Source organism: Chinchilla lanigera, unplaced genomic scaffold, assembly GCF_000276665.1.
Source record: "Chinchilla lanigera isolate Chin_1 unplaced genomic scaffold, ChiLan1.0 scaffold00005, whole genome shotgun sequence".
Taxonomy (NCBI): Eukaryota; Metazoa; Chordata; class Mammalia; order Rodentia; family Chinchillidae; genus Chinchilla; species Chinchilla lanigera.
Window position 1 is genome coordinate 21,395,869 of NW_004955406.1, and position 16,708 is coordinate 21,412,576.

The window sequence follows — 16,708 nt, forward strand, 5'->3', positions numbered from 1 at the left end:
GGGAGTTGATATTATGTATCTCACAGGGTGGTTTGAGGAGAAACTCGAGATAACGTAAGTCGTGTACACAGCTCCAGGCCAGGCCCATGGTTGGGACCTGGGGACATTAGTTGTTGACTCCTTTCCCACTTTCCCCTAAACTTTTCAAAACCATGAGGACACAGTTGCCCAGGAATGATACTGTTTATTTCTATGTAATTCCAAGTGTATTTTCTCCAACAAGTGCTGTGGAAGTAGAGCAGTCAGGACACTACAAAATATAATTCCTAATACATATGTGGTCCTCTGCAAGGTTTCCATCCATTGTATGTTTACTATTACTAGGAAAGAGACTTCCTCTGGTGCTCTCTCCATGTTCTCTCTGAGCTCCAGCAGATACTTCTAAATATTAACAGTCCTTTATTGAATATCTACTACATGTCGGCAGGGATAGAAATCATAACCCTCACCCTACAGAGGAGGTAATGGAGGCAAAGAGGCATCAGGAGGCAACCAAAAATACACATCTCGTAAGCAGCTGCAAAATCTATGGTACTGCCTGGCAAGAGACAACATATGTGAATGTAGCAAGAAACCAGGCATCTAATCAGTCGTTTCTCTTCATGAGTCATGTTTGTGCTGAATGTGGGTTTGCAGATGTTGAGAGGCCAGACAAAAGGCTGAAGAGTTCTCATAAGACTGATAGTTTTAGCAAATGAAAATACAGGCCACCTCCATCGCTTGATGAATACATAGAGATGAATACATAGATGAAGACATAGAGGAAACGTGGCATCTATACACAATGGAATATGATTCGGTCATGTAGAAAAAGAATGAAATCCTGTCACTTGCAACTATGTGATTTAGCCTAGAGGATGTTATGGTAACTCAAAGAAGTCAGGCCCAGGAAAGCAGAAGTCTCTCTCATATTCTCATTTGTACATGAACCTAAAGAAATTGTTCTCATAGAAGGTGTAAACTACTGGTTAGCAGGGAAGGAGGAATGTGGGTGTGGACAGAGGACAGTTAGTGGGTGCAAGGGTGCAGTTGGGTACGAGGAATAATTTCTAATTCTGCAGCACAGTAGGGTAACTATGATGACATTAATTATATATTTCCAGATAGCTAGTAGGAAGATTTTTATGTTTCCAACAAAAAGAAACAATAAATATTTGAGGCCACAGACATCCCAATTACCCGATCTGATCATTACAGATATATACCTGTATTGAAATATCACTCTGTACCCCACAAATATATGCAATCATTGTGTCAATTCAATAAATAAAAAGAAGTTAAATGTCAATTTCACATAAGCAATGAATTATTTTTTAGCATAAGTACATCCAAATAATGCATAAAAGATACTCACACTAGAAAAAGTCTTTAGTTACTTGACATTCAAATGTAATTCTGTGTCATACCTTGGATCTAGCAAGCTTCCAAACATAAAATGGATCTGGACATTTTTAATATCTAACACTGGGGCTGGGATCTGGTTGGGGAAGGGAGTCCTATGAGGCATGAGAAGAGGAGCTACTTTGGTGGGGGGGTTACCCGTCTCCCACCCCTCAGATCCTCCCCCGGATCTTGTAAGAGTGCAGGAGAACTACAAATGCTCGGTCCCTGCGGGCAAACCAGGGACAAACTCCAAGGGGCTCCAAGGTGGAGGGATGGAATGGGAGCCACAAATCATCTGGGCACCTTGGAGCGAGGAAATCTGTGTACAAAACTTGTTGTTTCAGTTACCACTGCTCTAAATGGGCATGTATAGCCCCATCTGAAAAAATCCAAGGCCAATGGTCATATGTGACATTATGATCCTACTTCCAGCTACCATCTATCAAAGAAATTTGGAAATTAAATCCATTTATATTCGAGAACTAGCAATTTTTATGGTGCCACAGACAGAGGCCACACAGAAGCACACAGAAGGTGCTTCTTGGAGGAAACAGCTGGCACTCTCAATTTAGGATGATCTGAGGTTGGCTTAGTAACAGGACCATTTACAAAGGCATAGGAGGGTGTAGGGAGGGCAAAGGGAGGAAGCAGTCACAGATCAGCTCCAAAACCAGCTCACGGCCCAGAGAATGAGCCTGGTAGTCAATCCAAGATGGAGAGTATCCTGAAAATAAGATTTCTGTGCTAGGACCTTCACAGCCCCAGGAGACCTTGAAGGGAGGAAACTGAAGAAGTAAATACCCAAGTCTTGTCCTGTTCCCTTCTAATTTCCTACTGAGGATCCCTATTGGTTGAACTCATTCCTCAGTCAGAGAAAGAGGAGGTTCATTGACACAGCCCATCCAGGTCAGTTGGGACAGGCAGCAAGATGGGGAAGAGTGAGGGCTGGGTCTAGAGCAGCCACATAGAAGATGAATCACAAGTATATACAATCCACACTGAGGTCAGGAAGTCTTTCCTCAGGGTTCAGGCCTGAGTCAAAGTAGGAAGGAGGAATAACAGCCTGACACATCAGGGAGGGAGCTGGGTATGCTAAAAGATGATTGAGGCCATAGGAACAGCATATTCAATGTCTACAAATAAGAGGGAGCCCAACATGTTCCCAGAAGCATAGGAAGTTACTCAGTCCCACAAAAATAAGATGGAAAGCAAGTGACTAGGGCGATAACCAACATTTCTTGAGCACTTGCTATGTGCAAGACAAGTGCCAACACTTTATACAGGTTGTCTTATTTCATCTTCCCAATAAAGTTATAAAGTAAATTCCATATGTTATGGATAAGAAAATTACAGTTTAGAAAATTTAAGTAAGCATCAAGATGGCACAGCTGGTAAGTGAAGCTCTGGGATTTGGTTCCCCAGAAGCTGATCTCCAAAGTTCACACTACCAACCATGACTCTTTTGCTTCTTGTCAACAGCTGTGTATAACTGTGCTCTCCCAACCTGGTGGTACATTGGAATCCATAGGAAAGTTTTGCTTTGTTTGGATACAGTAGATTCTTAGAGAGTAGTTTTAGGTTCACACACACCAAAAGTAAGCAGGAAGTACAGAGAATACTCAGATACTTCCTGTCTCAAGGGGGTAAGCTGCTCCCTATAGACAACCTACACCAAAGTGTTACATTTACTATAACCTATGAATGTACACTAGCCCATTGCTTCCACCCAGGGGCAAGGCTTGCACTGCAGGTCCCTCTGGGTGCTATATTTTTTATGGGTTTGGACAAATGTGTCATGATCTATAGCCTCAATTATAGTGTCATACACAGCAGTTTCATTGCCCTAACAAACCTCTATGCCCCACCTTTTCACCCTTTATCTCACTGCCTAATCCGGGAAACCTTTGATTTTTTTTTTTTACCATCTTCATAATTGCACTTTTCCCAGAATGTCGTATTGTTGGAATTATACAGTATATACCCTTCTCACATTGGCATCTTTCACATAGGAATATACATTTAAACTTCCTCTATGTCTTTACATAGCTTGATAGCTCATTTCTTTTTAGTGCTAAACAATATTCCATTGTCTGAATGCATGACAGTTTTTAATCCATTTGTCTACTGAATGACATCTTACTTCCAAGCCTTAGCAATTATGAATAAACCTGCTATAAATATTCATATGAAGGATATTGCATAAATATAAGTTTCTGACTCCTTTGGGTAAACTGCTGAACCATATGGTAAGAGTATATTTAAATCAGTTAGAAACTACCAAACTGTCTTCCAAAGCAACTGGTCCTACTAGCAGTGAATAAGAGTTCCTGTTGCTTCATATTTTCACTAGAATTTTGGTATTATCAGTGCTTTGGACTTGTCCGTTCTAATAGGTGTGTATTAGTGTTTCATTATTGTTTTAATTTCCAGTTCTCTGATGACATATGATGTTAAGCATCTTTTTGGTGGGGTTTTCACTTCTGCAGGTTGATCATTTGTCCACCAATGTCCAGCTGGCTACAGTTAAAACAATAAAGAAATTAGAAAAAAGGGTTACAATTTGAAACAGATCTGCCTCTCTCTGCCTCTCTCTTAGCCTATAGCCTGCTTGAGAAAGTGGAAGACTCAAGACACGATGCTGGGAACCCTGGCTTGTCACTTTGTGTGGCTGGAAGCAAGGCCTAAAAGATAAAACAGGTGAGAGTGGTTAGCTCATGATCAGAATCAGAGGTGAAGAACTGGAATCCCTGGGAGAGGGAGATTGAAGTGATAGAATAAGGGACTCCTGCCTGTGACCTTACTTCTCTGCCTGACCATCAGTACAAAGCAAAGCAAGGGCACAGACTTTCAGACACAGAATATGAAACTACAACTGTTTGGGATTACACTGCTGCAGAATGGATAGATATTGCACCAGCTTTTGTTTTTTTTGAGACCGGGTCTCACTATGTAGTTCAGGCTGACTTGAACTACTAGGCCAGGTTGGTTTTGAACTCACAGCAATTCTCCTGCCTCAACCTATCGAGTTGCCACCATGCCTGGAAGATCTTGCACAAGCTTTTAAATTACTACCCCTGAGAGTCTGAGTGCCTGGATGGTGAGACTGAGACATGGGGGGTGGGAGGGTGGAATTTGGTGGGAAATGAAACTGAGAAAATCAGTAATATTACCACTCTTCCAGCCTGGAGGCAATTCTCATATAATGCTTGCTAGATGTAAGGAAACCATGCTCTGTTAGATTGGATCATTTAGGGCATGAGAGAGGCACAGTCAAACTAAGGGAATCTTCCAGGACAAGTAGTCCATGGAAAAGCATTAAGAAAGCCCAAGGTATTCTTTGGGAATACGACAGGCAAGAAACCATTTATACCCAAGTGTTTCAAGGACCCAATAAAACCATTTTTAAAATAGTTGGAAAGAAAAACATTCTCTCCCTGCTCAGCCCAGTTGTTGTACTGAATATTTACAATGTAAGAGAAGCTGTTGCTGACCTTGGACAGACCAAATGTGGTCAGGAAAGGGTGTCCTGTTAGCAAGTCTGATAAGAAAAAGGGATACATAAAAATGAGGAGGAAAAATAGGGTCCTTATGAAAACAAGGAAGAAGATAGGCATGGTTTGCTTCATGCCAGAATCTCAGAGAGAACACTGATAACCAACCTAAAGCAATCTTAGTAGCCTTGTGGAAGGAATTTAAGCCTGAATAATTCTAACCTTCTTCCTCTTCTACCCTACAGAAGGGGTTGAGTAATTTTTACATTCTGGCATTGCTGACTATGCTGGGTTGGTTTCCTCCCCACTCCCTGTGATAACAGAGCCAGTCACCCCAAAATAAGGGCAATAGGGTTTGATCAGAGGCCATATGTAGAACTCACCATTTACTTGCTCCCAAGAACAAGGAGGACACTACAGATTAAAACAAGTATTGCTCCATGTAAGAAGAGAAGATTCCCCCACTCCATGTTTGTTATTAATCTCCTTGAAAACATGCCAGAAATGGGTATTTGTAGAGACTCATCGGTCTCTAGGTGTACCCCAGGGAGGAACGGTGGCAGGTGTGAGAAAAAGGTTCAAAAGCTGGGGTCAGGTGGAGTGGCCTCTTACCTGATGGGCAAGAGGACTGATTAATAACAGTAAGGGCATTTATTTATACCCTTGCAAAGTTAGTATCATGAGAGGCAAGTTTGCCTAGCAACTAATGACTGAAATTGCCCAGGCAGGATGTTTTTCTCAAGGCTGATGTAGCTTGACTGCTTGAGTCACTTTGGCTCTGTCCTGCCCTCACACATATGACCAATTTCCAGCTCCACCTGCTCCCAACAGATATTCTATTAGCAAAGGTGTTACAGACCTTGGTGGTGGGATTTAGACTTCAAATTCTGGTAGTAAAGCTGGTACTGAGGGGAAAGAAAAATGGAACCCTGTTAATTTCATATACTGAGGAAGGCAGTAAATACTAGGCAATATAAGCTGCAAGATAGACATACTAGACTGGAGATGCCATGAAAGAATTAGAGCAGATGGGGATTTTACAACCTACCCACAGTACCTTTAATAACCCTATCTGGCTGATTAAAAAAAAAGAAAAGAAGAATAGAACTTGGCCAATGAATGCAGGCTTGTAAAACTAGGTTATCATCACTTGGGAGGGTAAGCAATGAACATTCCAGGTATTGCCTCAGGGACATAGTCCTACTATCTATCACAGCATAGTGGCTTGGATCAGGACCATATTTTCCCTTATTCTCTATTGATGTTACCAACAAACTGCTGAAGACCATTCTGTCCTTCAGGACATGTTAGAATGACTATGTATTCACCTACACGGAAGAAGACAGCTGTCAACTCCTGTCAGATTTAAGGCCCTGGCCCATATATGGAGTCTGTAGGGGTGGTCTGCTAGGGTAAGACCACTTGATTCCAGGCATAGTAAAGTAAAAACCTCATCCCTCAGGTGACAAACAATATACAGCATTCTATAGTGCTTCTAGGCTATTGGTGGGCTTTCATTATTCATCTACCTCAATGTCTACACCCATTATGTTGGCTGATTATGAATGAATCTATATGGAACTGGGATGTCCTCCAGAAAGAATCATTTGCAAAGAAAAGTTTTGGTGATCTGGGCGCCCCCCTCCTTGGCATGCCAGTGCAGTTAGATGTCACCAGTATAGTGGATGGCTTGAGTTGGACTCTTTGGCAAGAACAACAATGACAAAAGTTACCTCTAAGATTTTGGTCACAGATCTGGAATGAAGATGAAGCTAGAAAAACTCTTTAGAATAGAATTTTCTAGCAGTGTACAATATCCTACTACAGGTTAAGCCACTGACTGAGACTGCCAATCACAGTGTGAACTGGCTACCAATAGGTGTGGGAGGAACGGCCTACTTCACTGGTCTGGTCTCCTATGGCACGGACCCCTATTCTCAATTAGTGACATACATATTTACAACAGTGTTGTCTCCAATATTTTGTTGACCCCTGTGTTGGTTGCTTTTCTCTCATTGCTGAGACAAAATACCCGACACTCAGAATTAAGGAAGGAAAGGTTTATTTAGCTCACAGTTTGTGAAGGTTTCAGTCCATATTTGGCTGGCTCCAAGGCAGAGTGGCACATGGCAGAGAGCAACTATTCATGGCAGTGGAAAACAGCAAAAGCAACAAGAGCATAAAAAGGAGGAGCAGAAAGAACAAGCCTCTTTCCCTCCCCTATATTGCATTCAGGCTCCCCACCCCAAGGCGGGTGTAGCACTCACACCCATAATGCCGGCATTGGACTGTGAATCAATCACAAACTCTAGAAGCCTGCCCCATGCCTGCATGAGGCTTTGGGGGGACATCTAGACACAAACCATAAGAACCCCTTGGCTTAACAGTGCCTAAGCCTCTGTGGTGGATTAACTAGTGGTCAGCTTGTGACACCCAGCTGAACTAAATCAGTGTGGTGCTGGGTATGCAGGGCCCCCCCTGAGGATTGTTGCAAACAGTACAAAAGCAGAACTGGAGGGGGAGATGGTAAGCTGTTGACCCTCCTGGAGAAGCTTATCAGGCTGGCTTTCCTGATGTGAACTTGGCTATTCTCATCATCAAAGTAGCTCGAGTCCTCGCTGTTGCAGAGAATGGCAGTGGTTCTTTCCTGTTCTCTCTGTGCTTGTGCCAGAAATGAGGGAAGTAAATAGTTTTAGATTTTGCCTTAGGTGCTTTCCTAAATATCACTCAACACTTCCATGCTTTCAAAGACAATGCAAGTTTCCATCCATTTCTTTAGTCTCTGGAAGCATGACAGCAAGTTACTTTACAAACTTCTTAAAAATAAACATGATGATTTCTTTCTCCCAAGGAAATGTGCTTGTAATCTTTCTGTCACATGTGCATAGTCCCTCAGTTTAGCACAATGTGTGGTGTTTTACTTAGACTATTATAGCATCACCAGTAAATTTAGAACATTTTTTTCTATGATCTCACCTTTCCCCAATTTTTTTCTTAAAAGGAAAAAGAAAACACTGTTTTAACAGGTACTCCCTGAACTGAAGTATATATGCAGTGTCACATTTTATTTTTTAAAACTTTTAACTACTTTATTGAAGTACAATTAATCTACCATAGAATCCATCCATTTAAGTTATACGGTCCAGTGTTTTTAAGGTATATTCACAAGGTTGTATAGTTACCAATACAATCTATCGGGTTAAGTAACCCTTAGTTATTGAGGGCTGATCTGGCCCACAATCTCCCAAGGGAGTGGACAGCAAAGGCTTAAGTAAATGAGACAGTGGAAATGATTTCAGGGCTCCAGGAGGGTCTCACTCTCTTACAGCTTTGATATTCTCTGAGTTTAGACCAAGACTTCTCTGGGCAGCCTGTGTTTATTTGGTTTTCAAACAAAGGAGGAGGATACCCGAGAAAATGCGAGAATCTCACAGGACCTTAGGAGAATTTTCCCAAGTAGTAAATTATGTCAATCAGGAGAACTACCTTTTCTTTAGGTTGATATTTACTTAGGAGTGTGGGTCCTGCAGCTGCAGTCTCCTTGTAGTTAGTTGGGGTTGGAGCCAAATGTCCTCAGCTGTGGCCTTATCGTGTCCTTTGAGGAGTCACAGCTTCACAGGCCAATACAGGCCTCAGGGTGACCAGGGACTCACAGAGGTTTACTTACTGTGAGTCCACTGCCTATCTTCAGACAAGGTGCCTAAGCTTCAGACAACTCACAAGTAAACACAGAAAGCCAATTGGTTAATATTAAATCCAGCTCAGAGCCACTTTGTAATGATCTCCAACACAACCTAATCTTAGAACATTTTTGTTTGGTTCCCACCAAAAGCCCATCTTTACTAGCAGTCATTCCCCAGTTTTTCTCATGAACCTTCCCAGCCCTGTGTGACCACTAAACTATATCTCCACGTATCAGCCTATTCTAGGCTCTTCACATAGATGGAATCATACAATATGCGGTCTTTTGTGACTGGCTTCTTCCACCTAACAGGATGGTTTTCTTAACAGACCATTCACTTAACAGAATGTTTACATAAATTGTAACATATCAACATTTCAGTCCTTTTTATTGTTGAATGATATCCCATTGTGTGGTTACACCATTCTATCTGTTCATCAGCTGAGAGACATTTGAATCTCTTTCACTTTTTTGTCTGTCATGGGTGTAGATGCATGTTTTTATGTTCCCTGCGTATGTACCCAGGAATAGAACTTCTGGAGTGTATGATAAGTCTATGTTTAATATTTTGAGAAACTGTAAAATTGTTTTCCATAATAACTGTACTATTTAACATTCCCACCGGCATGTATAAGAATTTTAATTTCTCACAAGCTCTACAAGGTTAGTCATTGTCAATCTTTTTCATTATACACATCCTAGTGAATGTGATGTGTCTCACTGTGGTTTGATTTGCATTTGACCGCGTGGCTAACTTTCTGCTTGAAAATTGGCTGTTTGTACATCTTCTTTAATGAACTGTCTATTCAAATCCTTTGCCTATTTTTAATTGGAATATTTTTGTCTTTTTGTCCTTAGGTTATAGTTGTTCTATATATAATCTAGACAGAAGCCTCTTATTGACTATGTGATTTGCAAATACTTTTTCCCTTTCTGTGAGTTGTGTTCACAATTTCTTTATGCCATTGTTTGAAACACAAAAGTTTTTAATTTTGATAAGTCAACTTTTTCTATGATTTCTTCTTCAATTGTACAAATGATTTTGTAACTAAACAAAACAAAAACAATGTTTACTCTAAAATGGAGAGGCTTTTATCTAAAAGTTTCTCAGTTTTTTCTAAAATGTCATAGCAGGGGATGATAGTGCATACCTGTAATCTCAGCACTTGGGAGGCTGAGGCAAGAGCATTTCCATGAACATGAGGCCAGCCTTGGCTAGATAGTGAGTTCAAAAAGCCTAAATAATTAAATAAATACATACATTTTAAAATTAAAAAAATTTCCTAGTTTTAGCTCCTATATTTGGGTTTATGATCAAGTTTGAATTAATTTTTGTACAGGGTATGAGGCAGGGGCTTTAATTTCATTCTTTTAAGGAGAAATTTTGTATATATGTATACACAGGATAGTTAACATGGTTGTTCTTCTGTCTTCTATTTCTCTGCTGAAAGAAACTGTCAATGAGCCTTTGGTTGATCAGTATTGCATTTCTATATCTGTTTTCATGAGAAGCCACTTTGAAGATATCAATATGTAATACAACAACCATTGTTAATTCCTTACCACTTTGTTTGTAACTCTGTATTGTCTGTACTGTTCTTTTGCTATGTTGTAAAATGTTGTCTGTCTGTTAATGTTTTTCCTCCTTTTATTTTTAAAATAAAAATAAATAAATAATTTCATTCTTTTATGTGTGACCATCTAGTTGTACCACCTCTTTTTATTGAAAAGACTATTCTTTCTCCCATTCCGTTACCTTGGCACACCTGGCAAAAGGAAACTTACACTAAATATACAGATTTATTTCTGTTTCATTCCACTGATCTGTAAATCCATTCCTACACCAGTGTTTTACTGCTTTAACTACCCTAGGTGTTGAAATCAGGAGCAGAACTACCCCGACTTCTTGTTTCTCAAGATTGCTCAGCTGAGCTGGGTCCCTTGAATTTCCATGTGGGTTTGAAGGTCAGCGGCAGTGCAAATCTGCTGCAGGTCCTTTGCCTAACAGCAGTGATAAAGGTGGCATCTCGATTTTACTTAGAATCTTTTGAGCCAGAAGCTTATTGTAAGCCAGGACAGCACAGAGGGTCTTCCTCACACAGCCACCTGGTGACATCTGTCTGCCTTCCCGTCACAGCAGCTTCCAGGGCCGTGATCCTCCACTTTGTCTCACATCCATATCATCCTGCCTCCGCTTCTCAAACTCAACCTCTCACTCGGCAATGCCAGGTGAAGAGGACTCACCAACATGGCCTCACGTATCAGCATCCCTCCCCACCCGAGCCCACAGGAACTGGACAACTGACGCACTGCTGTCATGGGCCAGGGCAGTCTAGTTCAAGGTGCCGCTGATGTCCACTCTGGCCTCTTTTTTGTCCTGTGTCCTCTTTACCATTGCTAGCAGGTCATTGCTGGCTGCACGCATGAAAGCCATACATGCCTTTTTCCCATTTTGTGCTTTCCTTTGGGCCATCGGCTGCAGCTTCAATGAATACCATGAAGTCTTTCTGATCATCCCCATTTGAGTCTGCAAGAAGAAATAGCTCCAGTAGGACCATGCTCCGGTGATGACAGAACTGATAAAGGAGGTGGTGCCATTGTTCCTGACATGCAAAAGTCAGTGCCTTCCTCAGGAGCAATTTCACAATGTCTTCTCTGCTGGGCAGCTGAAGCAAAGGGAGGCCAGCTGAATGTCATGTAGTGTTGTCCTCCTCCCTGAGTCTGAAAGGTCTTAGGTATTTTGTTGGTCACCTTGCAGGAGGTAGTGACCAAGAGATCCCGAGCAGCCTTGCTGGGGACTCTGCTCAGGTCTGAGCCTCTCCTCTGCATGAAGTATGAGTGGCCGTTTGGTAGAAGTCATGCTTTTCAGACCAGGAGTACAGGTGGAGACTGAGAGGCTGCTCTACGTGACGTTGCTCCCGAGCAAGCATAGAGAAAGAAAGAACTCAGATCAAATCAAGGCTTACAAAGGTACGATTAACAAACACAGTGAATGTTTACATTTTTAAAAAATCATTACAAAAAAAGACAAATTGCCATTAAAGACCTGCAAAACATGCCTCCTCACACACACACACACACACACACACACACACACACCTGAAACACATTTACCTCATCATTCTTGTCATTCTTGAAGCAAGTCTGGAAGTCCCTTTCGTAAGGGTCTTTAGTCATTCTGTCATGGTTGCCTCGATGTCCTGAACCAATTCAAAACATTTATTTTTCATGGTCATTTTGACTTTGAGGAAGAGCCAGAAGTTACACGGTGCCCGGTCTGGTGAATAGTGTAGAGAAGACACACCACAATGTGAAATGATCTAAAACTACGGTGAATGTGTAAATAAAAAATGTATTACAGTAAAAGACTCATTGCCACTAATCCCCCTCCATATACTGCACTTCCCCTTTCTTTGAACATACTGATCCAACTATTCCTGGCAATATGTGTTTTACTGTAATAAGTTTTTTGTACTTAAACATTAACTGTGTTTTTTGATCAGCCAGTGTATGATCCCCACAGAAGTCCTATGCTATTTTATCTTCCATAAGCTTTGAGGAAAATAGCCACGAGGACTCTGTTTCCTGCCTCCTCTGTTCACTGCCCCCGCTGGTCTCCCCTGCGCAGGAGCGATAGTACCACTTCCATGCTGAAAGACCTTCTGTGATTGTTCCCGTTGTCTCCAGGTGAAATCTAAAATCTCTAGGGCAGCATTCAGGCCCAACTTGACCTTGCCTCGCCTCCCACAGTAATCTTGCTGGTCCCCCACATACCTTGGACTCTCCAGTTGGCCTAGGCCCTGGACCTTCAACCCAGCATATCTCCCATCTCCAAGGCCCTCCCTGCACTGCACACAGGGGAATTTTACTCTTCTTCAGGCATTACTCTTCCTCTGATGCCTTTCTACTGCTGCCACCCCAGCAGACAGGTTCTCTACCTTCTTTCTGTCCCTGCAATATGTTCCACTGTGACCATGCCTACCAGGCTGAATTGCCAGGGTCCAGGCTGCCTCCCTCAGTGGTTGGTGAACTTCCTGAGTACAGGTACTGTGTGTCCTTCACCCCTGTCTGCTGAGAGCCCAGCACTCAACCTGTGCTCCTCCCTACCAGTGAGGTGAGCCCAGTACGAACATCTGCTTAACCATAAGCTGGCCATTTCCATGTAAATAGGGGCAATTTCTCCTTTTAGAATGTGTTTGCCAGGCTATCATGTCTCTTCATGATAGCCCACCCTACACTGTAGGATGTATTTTTTATTTACTTTTTCCTCCCTTCTCCCTTTGACCCAAACTCACTCTGCAGAGCCTGTTCTTGCCTCCTCTATATCCCTTCTTCTCTTGCTTTTTGTTTTGTTTTGTGTTTTGAGGCAGGGCCTCCCTACATGGTTCAGGCTGGCCTTGAACTCACTATGTAGTCCAGGCTGGCCTGGAACTCCCAATAGCCTTGTGTGTCAGCCTCCCGAGTGCTGGGATTACAGACTACAGGCAGTGCTGCCACACCCAGCCTTCGCTTGCTTTTAGAAGTAAAACGCCCACATTTTAGCAGGGCTTGCCCAAGTGTAACTTCATTACTGCCTCCTTTGAGGTGAGGTGGGGACAGAAAACTAAGTCTTGCCAAAAGTACGTGAGCAGAAGGGACACAGTTCATTACTTCCTTTTCTTTGCTTCTTCCTCTTTCTCTTTTCAACTCAGGTCATCACCAGCTGACTCACAAATTTATCCCTGGGCAACCTCTCCCTGAACTCCTGATGCCCACACCTAACCCCATACGGCATCCCCGTGGAAGGGTCTGATAAAGGAATTGCATTTGGCATGTCCAAAGTGGAACCCCTGATCTTCCTCTGAACCTGCTCCTCCGAGAACCTTTCCATCTCTGTTAACAGCAGCCTCCTGTTGCTCAGGACAATATGTTTGCAGCTGTCCCAGGTTCCCCTCTTTCCCCAGGACCCTCACTCTGTCCGCCAATGCTGTGACTCACCCTTCAAGGCAACTTGAAACCAACATCCCTGTTCTCACCCCACCGATGCAATAAATCTTTCACATGAACTACTTCACAGTCTCCTAACTTTGTACCTGGCTTAACTCTGACCCTCTGCCATCTGTTCGCAGAGAAGCCAGAGGGATTCTTGTCAAAGCTGAATAACATCATGCCAGTCCTGGCTCATAGTCTGCTAATGGCTTCCTGTCTCTCTCGGTAAAACCCAAAGCCTGTGCTCGCCTGGAGCACTCCCTCGCTGGCTTCCTCTTCCCTTTCCTTCCCCGCTCCTGCACCCTCTCTTCTATGACATACCATACTTTTTTAAAGCACGTGTTTGTAGTACTCAGTGTTTACATTCCCTACACGAAGTTGGTACCTGTACATGGCACATCTTCACTCCTTTTCTCATCCCCTATCCCTCTCTCCCTCCTCCTTCCATTCATCTCTTGATCCTCTTCCTTTTTTTTTTTTGTACATGTCTGCAATATACAGTGTTTACATTCCTTCCGTGGGGTCACTACACTTACATAACTTCATTCCTTTTTTCCTTTTTCTTCCCTTCCCTCCACCCTCCCTCCATCTCTTGATCCCCTTCCCTTCTGAGAAGGATCTATCTCCCCACTTCCTTTTATCTGTCTTTTATTTTGCTCTTCATTTATGCTTTAGGTTTCTTGTAAAAGGGAAACCCTGCAATATTTAAGCATCTGTGTCTGACTTAGCATTATGACATCAGAGGTAGGATAAGATGATAAATAAGGCAACATCACTGCTACCAGAGAACTTGTTCTCATTATGATGGGACATATAGACATATTTTTAAAGAATACCTAAGTTTAATAATTTCATGTAGTGATTAGTGCTATGGTGTCACTAAAAAATGAAAGTTGGGGAAAACTGGATAGGAAAGGCTCATATAGGGGAGAAACATTGTCTCTGAGACATACAAGGGAAAAGATGCTGGCATGCAAAATCTGCCAATCTAAAACTCTAGGCAGAGGAAACCATGAATCCCTCTGCCCGCCTCTTTCTCAGGGGACCCCGCATCCTTGAGGAACACAGATCAGGTCTGTCTGGGTGGAGTTTAAATCTGCATGGTGAGAAAGTAAAAGGTAACGTCACAGAGTTGTGTACCCTGCCGGCCCACGGATGTAACCATAAACAGTTCAGGTTTTCTCCTACTTGCAGTGGGAAGCCACCCCAGCACTTTAAGCATGGAAGTGTTCTATCTGATTTACACTTTTATTTTTTAGTTTTTTGAGACAGGGTCTCACTATGCAGCTCAGGTTGGCCTTGAACTCACTGTGGAGGTCAGCCTGACCTTGAATTTGTGGCAATCCTCCTGCCTCAGTCTCCAGAGTGTTGGGATTACAGGTGTTCTGCCAGTAGACCTGCCTTGATTTACATTTTTTAAAGACCATTTTCTGGGGAACTGATTTTGGGGGAGTAAGTGTGGGAGCGGAAGGGTAGGCACCAGGCCTATACTTCAGTACAAATGAGAATGGTGGTGATTTGAGCCAGGCAGTGGAGACAAAGGGTTATGAAGCAACTTGAAGCCTATTCTAGTGGTGAACCAACTGGACTTGTTAATAGATTGGATATGGGAGGAGTGGTGACAACAAATCCAACAAGACTGGAAATTTAGGACCAGTTAGGTGGATGGTGGTAGTACCAAGAGGTGGAGGTTAAACTCTGAAGCCTGGATATCACCTGCCTATCTATGGTAATATTAGTCCTATCACCCAAAGAGCTCATCTAAGGAGAAATGGCAAAAAGTTAATTCTCAAAGATTAGGTTAGGAGCGCTCAGTGTTTAGCAGTTGAGCAGAGGATGTCTAGGAAAGGACACTGGAGAAGGAAGCAGTGGGGAGGGAAAACAGGTGAGTGTAGCATTGAAGACGCAAAGGAAGACTCCTTCAAAGGCAGCAGAGTAGCCAGACACTCAAACCACAGCCATGCACTTAATGGAAACAGGGGCGTGGCCTAATGCATTCAGCACGGTGAAGATCACTGGAGACCTTGAGCTCCTGTGTTTCCAGGAAGAGAAACAGGCAAAAGCCCTTGTACTTCTGAACGGTGACCATTCCTGCTGCCTGACTCACCGCCTTTGACACTCCGGAAAGACCACTCCTGTGGACTCACTGACCTGGGTTTGCACCTGATGTTTCTGTTTGCCAGCTGTGTGAACTTTAACATCCTAACAATCCTTTCTGAGCAATTGTTTCTTCTATAAAATGAGAATAACCACATCTTGTAATACAGTCATGGACACAGATATTATACGGAAAAGCATTAGGCAGCAGAAAACAGTCAGTGCTCAGTAAATTGTAGCTCTGTCATTTTTATCAGGATCATCTCACCTATGTTGCTTGTCTAATGTGTCTTGGTGTATAATCCTTTCTCTGAGTAACTGGTCTCCCTGCTTGGCAAGCCCAGGCCCAGAATTATCTTGCCCCATACAGTGCCTAAGATGAGCTACATGCTGAATAAAATGTTTATAATAACGACAATCGAATGGGAAATACTTGCAAAGTAGAAGATCTCAGAATGTAAACAGAAGGTAAAATAGATTCCTTCCCTCTGCAAAGATACCCAGGGCCCATATACCAGAATTGCTGGAGGGCAGAAACTAGAACCCTTTTCATACTTTTAAAGATGAGGCAGTCCTTTCTTAAAACTTACCCTTGAATTTCTCATTGAGTATTTCCTATTGTACATATCACTAATCTCTAAAGTGGAACTGTCATTCAAAGACAATCAGATTTATAAGATGAATCAAAATTTTATTGAGTACATTTCCCCAGTGGGCATTTTGATTGACATATCCAGGTATTCCCTACAAATCGAACAACCAAAGCTTAATTTTAAAGACTAAAGCAATCTTGCTGTTCATTAAGCCTTTTTTAAAGCCTTCAGTTCATTTCTTTCAGTACATCTTAATTTCATCCAGTGACACCCAATTATCCATTACTAGACATTTCATTTTGAAAAAGAACCTTAGGTACTATTTTGTTCCTACTCCAAAGCTGGGTTATTCACCATGAGAAATGGAAACATCAGACTAAGCATGAGAAAAATCTGTTCAAATCAAGATAGTGACACTTGGGCTGGGGATTTAGCTCAGCGGCAAAGTGCCTGCCTGGCAAGCTCAAGGTCGTGAGTTTGATTCCTGGTACAGA